Source organism: Phacochoerus africanus, chromosome 11, assembly GCF_016906955.1.
Source record: "Phacochoerus africanus isolate WHEZ1 chromosome 11, ROS_Pafr_v1, whole genome shotgun sequence".
Taxonomy (NCBI): domain Eukaryota; kingdom Metazoa; phylum Chordata; class Mammalia; order Artiodactyla; family Suidae; genus Phacochoerus; species Phacochoerus africanus.
In genome coordinates this window covers 117,404,986-117,411,743 of record NC_062554.1, presented here as the reverse complement: position 1 = coordinate 117,411,743, position 6,758 = coordinate 117,404,986, and the positions used below count along the sequence as shown (strand labels likewise).

The 6,758-nt window shown below is 42.7% G+C and overlaps 1 pseudogene; it reads right to left on the bottom strand.

The window, feature by feature from the left end:
* Window positions 1-761: 761 nt before the first annotated feature.
* LOC125112181 (ferritin, mitochondrial-like) lies at window positions 762-6,317 on the bottom strand (annotated as a pseudogene).
* Between the last annotated feature and the right edge of the window lie 441 nt (window positions 6,318-6,758).

The window sequence follows — 6,758 nt, the reverse complement described above, 5'->3', positions numbered from 1 at the left end:
AAAAGGACAGAACTAAATCCAACCATATCAATTTCTTCAAATGTTAAAAAAAATAGGTTAAAAAGAAAAGGCTGAAAAAGGATATACCATGTAAATGGTATGCAAAAGAAAGCTGAAAGGGTTTTATGAATATTAGACTTACTGGACCTTAAGACAAGAAGAATTATTATAGATAAAGAAAGGCATTTATAATGATAAATGGGTCAATCCAGGAAGAAGACACAGCAAACCAAAATGCAGGTGGCTAATAACTGAGCTTAAAAACAGATGAAGCAAAAGCTGACTGAACTAAAGAGACAAATAGATAAATCCATCAATTTCCTCTTTAATAACTAGATAAAAACCTAAAAGGATGTGGAAGTTCTAAAAATAATAATTAACTACTTTAACCTAACTGACCTTTATAGAACAATTTATCCAATAAACTGCAGAATTCACATTCTTTCCATGTGTACATAGAGTATTAACCAAGATAAACCTTAGGGTGGTTAAAACAAGTTATTACATTGTTTATAATATATAAACAATATAAGCTTAAAATTTTAAGAATATGTTCTCTCAACACAACAAAATTATGTCAGAAATCAATAACATTAGATATTTTGAAAAGCCTCAAATATTTGGAAATTAAACAACAAACTTCTAAATAACTAAGGAAAATCATTTAAAAATAAATATTTGAAACTAGGTAAAAATAAAAATACATCAAAATATTTTGGATGGAGCTAAAGTATACTCACAGGAAGTTTATCAATCTGTCTTCAAGTGTGCTAATTCTTTATATTCTGCCATTCAAATCTGTTGTGTCTCTCTAGCGAATTTTAAAATTTCAGTTATTGCACTTTTTTGTGGATGTTGCCTGCCATATCAGTAAACAAAGGATGTTGCAGCCATCAAGCCATCAGCCACTGCAGCTGCCCCTGACTGTGCACACTGAGAGGATTCAGGATGGAGAAAAACAGGATATTGGCCCTAGAGAGTTAAGGTGTGTATCAAAGGAATGATTGCAAGCTGCCCAGACTTTTGCAGGTCCTCATACATAGAAAAGTATGAGATTCATTCACTTCACCCATCTGATTTTCTTTAATTAACAGTAATCTTTTGATGTTCTGCTATCTGGTTGGTTTGTTTGAACTCCTGTATATACTAGCTCCTCCCTTTCCTCTTCTGAGTTGTTCCTCAGTGCTATCTGAGATGTTCCCTCTCAGGCTTAAGTCCTTGCCAAGCCCATCAAATAAAACAATTCTCAACTTTTGGTTTGTGCTTTTTTTTTTTTTTTTTAAATCAACACTTTTAACTTCCAAGTCAAAGGAATTTGCATTTGGTCTTTCTTTACAATTTCTATCTCTTTATTGATACTCTATTTGATGCAACAGTCATCATATCTTCCTGTACTTCTTTAATCATGCTTTCCTTTAGTTCTGTGAGCATATTTATAATGGCTACTTTGATTTTTTTCTATTAAATCTGACATTACATATTCTCACAGGCAGTTTCTGTGATACATATAGGTCACAATATTGTTTCTTTGCATGCCTCAGTTTTTTGCTGAAAGATGGATATTTCTCATAATACATTACAGCAACTCTCATGGTGGTCTTCTCAGCTCCTTTCCAGGGCTGTTCTTATTATTTGCTTCGGTGTGGAGGGGGTACCAAATTACTTTTTTGAAGGAATGTGCTAAAGAAAGAACCTAAGTAGATGTTTTGCTACAAGTTAAAGAAAAAGCAAAAGTAACCCAAACAGGCATGCACTGCCTTGGTGTCCGGTGAAGTCACTCCGGTGGCTACCAGCTACCAGAAGCTAGCCTAAGGCTCAGCTCTCCTTATCACTGTTTCCCAAGGTGTGTTAGTAAAAGGTGCTCTGCCATGCCAGATTCTGGGAGCCCCCATCTTGTGCAAGCTGGTTACGTGATCACTCAATTCTTTAATGGATTTCATCCACTCATTCAGGTCTGAGTCTCAATGAAGTCAAATAGGGCTCATTTTTGTCAACGGCCGGTTGGTGCAGTTCCAGTAGTGTTTGATCCATGCTTCTTTCCAAGCGTAGCACACATTACACTGGATTCAGGCCATTCTCCCAGCCATCAATCACAGTCTGGTTTCTTGATAATCTGAAGGAAGACCCCGCCACCTCAGTTGATTCTGCAGGTTGATCAGTTTCTCAGCAAGTTCCCTCTCCCCACCCCGAGATCGGTGAAGAAAGTATTTAGCAAAGTTCTTCAAAGTCGCAGTCAAAGCCCTATGATGTGTACAGACAGACGTAGGAGGTCTAGACTCCAGGTTAGTCGGTGGTTGACAGCTGCCTCTGAGTCCTGGTGGTAGTTCTGAAGCACCTGCTACGGGTCTGAGGTCGTTGGGTGAGCAGGTGGCTGAGCAGAGAGGGCCTTGGTGGCTGCGCGGCGCTGGGGCGGCGGCTGCGCGGCGCTGGGGCGGCGGCTGCGCGGCGCTGGGGCGGCGGCTGCGCGGCGCTGGGCGGCTGGCTGCGCTGGGCGGCGGCTGCGCGGCGCTGGGGCGGCGGCTGCGCGGCGCTGGGGCGGCGGCTGCGCGGCGCTGGGGCGGCGGCTGCGCGGCGCTGGGGCGGCGGCTGCGCGGCGCTGGGGCGGCGGCTGCGCGGCGCTGGGGCGGCGGCTGCGCGGCGCTGGGGCGGATGGGGGTTGGGGGGACGTTGTGAGCCGTGGCATGGGCTGGCTCTAAGCATCGGACCTGGGTAGGGGACAACGCAAGGTTCCCTCCAAGCACTGTGAAGCAGAAAACCAAGGCACTTCTCCAGCAAAGATTGTTACATTTGCTTTTTATTTGTGTGAAGAAAACACTTTTTTCCTCTACCCACTACTCGGAATACTTCTGTACTCTTGGTACTGTTTCACCAAATGTGAGAGTTTTCCATACAGCAAACAATTCTGTAATGCCATCTGTATGTTTTACAATCCAGTTTAGTTCTGACTCTACCTGGAGTTAACATTAGATCCCAGAGATTACTGATCTCAGTCCTATAAGGCTGCCCCTCCCTTCCTTACCTGGCTTCAGCTACCAATCACCAAGTTCAAGTTAGTACCTATTTGTAAATCAGAAGGTTCCACAATCTCCTCAGTTTTGATTAATTTGCTAGAGCAGTTCAGAGAACTCAGGAAACCAATTTATTTCAAAGATATTAAAAGATACAAATGAACAGCCAGATGTAGAAATGCATAGGGCAAGGTCCGGAAAGGTACCAAGTTCAGGTGCTTCTGTTCCTATGGAGTTTGTGGTCACCCTCCTGACAGGTGGATGCGTTCTTGTAAGCCAACTTTCTTTCCAAACCCCACACTTTGGAGTTGTTATGGAGATGTTGTTATATGAGCATAATTAATAAAATCATTGGCTACAGGGGATGAATTCACCCTCAAACCCCTCTCCTTTTTCAAGAGGTTAGGATTGGAGTGAGGTGGGAGGTGAAGTTCAAGAGCCAACCCTCTAATCACTCTAGTCGGTTACCCTGGCAACCAGCCCACATCCTTAGGTTATCTAGAGGCTTTCCAAAAATTTCCTTAGTTAACATGAACCCAGATGTGATTGAAAGGATTTGTTATGAATAACAAAATCCACCATTTTATTTTTAGCACTCTAAAACTGTTGCAGGAATCAAAGACCAAAAAAAAAAAAAAAAAGCAAATTTAACAAAAGATGCCCTTATTACTCTACTCAGGAAATTACAAGTTTTGTGACCTGAGAGGCAGTAACCAGAGACAAAGACCAAAAGTATGTATTTCTTTTTATATAATCACAATATTACAGGCTACCCCCTAGTTTTTGAACACAGATCCCTTACAACAAAATGATCATACCTATCAAAGCACTTACATCTAGTGTAGCGTTGACAGAACAGATCTAGCAATTTTACTGTTAAATAACAAAAATTAAGAGTATATTTGAAGATCTAATTGGCTGCATTAAATGATTCATGAAATGGGCACCATCCAACCTAGCAAATAGAAAGGAGCTTCATTTAACTACAGAAAGGGAAAGGTTTTTAGTTTTATAGAGACAGAGAGGGAGTTCCCACTGTGGCACAGTGGGTTAAGAATCCAACTGCAAGATCTCAGGGTTGCTGCAGAGGCTCAGGTTCAATCCCTAACCTGGGTCTAAGGATCTGGTGTTGCTATAGCTGAAGTGTAGGTCACAACTGTGGCTCAGAGTTAGTCCCTAGCCCAGGAACTTCTATATGCTGTTTGGCCATAAAAATAAAATAAAGGCAGAGAGGAAAAAAATTTAAAAATAAAAAAAATATAGGAGTTCCCTTTGTGGTGCAGTGGAAACGAATCTAACTAGGATCCATGAGGACACAGGTTCAATCCCTGGCCTCGCTCAGTGGGTTAAGGATCCAGCATTGCCCTGAGCTGTGGTATAGGTCTCAGACACTGCTCAGATCTGGCATTGCTGTGGCTGTGGTGCAGGCCAGCGGCTACAGCTCCTATTTGACCCCTGGCCTGGGAACCTCCGTATGCCACGGATATGGCCCTAAAAAGCAAAAATAAATAAGTATAAATATAAAAAATAAAGGCAGAAAGGGAGCAGGGAAAAGGAGTGTTAGCAAAAAAATGAATTGTTTTATGTAAGGCCAATCCCCTGACGGGAAGAGGCCTATTAGCCAAATATCTCAGGGCTGACCAGGCAATTCCAGGTTGACACATTAAAAGTTATACTCCTTTAAGGTTGTAATTGCAATTAGGTTGTTTTTTTGTTGGCGGTGGGTTGGTTTGTTTGTTTTCTGTCTTTTTGTCTTTTTCTAGGGCCATACCCGAGGCATGTGGAGGTGCCCAGGCTAGGGGCTGAATAGGAGCTGTAACTGCTGGTGTACACCACAGCCACAGCAATCCCAGATCTGAGCAGTGTCCTTAACCCACTGAGCAAGGCCAGGGATTGATCCGGCAACCTCATAGTTCCTAGTTGGATTTGTTAACCACTGAGCCACGACGGGAACTCCAAGGTTAGCTGTTAGGTCTAGGTTTGCTGCTGTGGGGCCTTAGAGCAAATGACTCCATTTTGGACCTGATGTTTCTTTTTAACAGAACCAACACAAATATGCCTAACATTTGAAGAAGACAGCATGGTATATTGACAGATTTAAAGAAACAACTAATTTGTCCTATGAAACCTTTACAAACATTTTCACATTCTTGCACTAGTTGGATTATTTTTTTCCCTTGATCTGCTGCTGTTTATACCTTATGATAAATGTGTACTTCCTATCCTTTACTCTCCTGCTGGAAGAGAAGTCCCTCTAATCTGTTTATTCTAGTGAATAAATACTCTCCCTCTGAATGCTGCTTCTCATTAAAAGCAAACTCCACTTGTCCCAGAATACCTAGACTTGCCTCTATCTCCCCTAAAGCCTTTTTCCAACTTGTGGGCCATTGTATAATCTGCCATGCATGATGTTGCCCTTGTGTACTAACAGCCTGGGTGCAGTCAGGATACATATTTTGTACCCAAAAATGTTGGGCACCCTGTACTTGGGTTGGTTGGTCAAAGGCAGCTGTAATTTAGTTTGAGTCTGTCATAAGGGCCTCCCACAGCCTTCCTGTCTAAGGGTGGGGCTGTTTCCACAGGAATCCCAGATCCACCACATGATGCCCACTGCTTTAATCCTAACAGGAACCCATTGTTTCCCCCCATTCTGCTTATAGCTTTCCACGCATAAAAACTAGGGTGATTTTGTTTGTGCACAGCACACTGCGGCACGTTGAGCATGCTGCCGTTGTAAGTCTATCCATTATAACCAGGGACCTTTCTAAGCATTTGACCATCAGGGTTTATAGTTACACAGTAATCAATCTGCTGGGAGCCACCACGGGGTCTGAAATCCCAGTAGGAAGCATTTCTCAGAAATTCCTTCCAAAGTGGTATCCTTTAAGAGTTCCTGTTATGGTTCAGCAGGTTAAGAACCTGACTTGTATCCATGAAGATATGGGTTCCATCTCTGGCCCCGCTCAGTGGGTTAAGGATTCAGTGTTGCTGTGAGCTGTGGTGTAACTGGAAGATGCGGCTTGGATCTGGCATTGCTGGGGCTGTGGTGTAGGCCAGCAGCTGTAGCTCTGACTCGACCCCTAGCTTGGGAACTTCCACATGCTGCAGGTACAGCCCTAAAAAAAAGAAAAAGAAAAACCCTCCCAAAGTGATATCCTTTATAGTAGATGCAGCCTGAAAAAATAGTCAAAGATACTAGAACATTACTAGGTCTCAATTTAGTCAGTAACACTGATCCTGTTCATCAAATATATCTCATGACCAGAATGTCTCCCAGACTCAGGTTTACATACTGCCGTCTGACTTCATCGGGTATCAAAGCAGGCAACAGCATAGTTTTGCCCTTCTGGGCATCTGGTATAATTATGCTAAGAGATAGTATTCTTCTCTTGCCGCGAGCCTTTCTTAAGTTTGAAATTCTCTCATTGCATAACCACGTATATACTCCTTTACACTCAGCTATTATTTCTCCTTCTCTCATCTGTCATTTATTTTTACCCAAACTTTTCCACATTTGGAAGGGACACTGCTGGTCCAGACTTAGCAACTGCTCCCCCCTCAATTATTTTCGTGATTGGAGGGATTATTTCAGTGAAGTCTAGTCTCCCTGCTAACTTGCGTGCGTGTGCGCGCACGCACATACACACACACACACACACACACACACAGAGTGTTAAACCTCTCATACTACTCCTTAAGGAGTGACAGCTTTGGATATACTCACAGTCACCTTGGGGATGACCTTGCTTT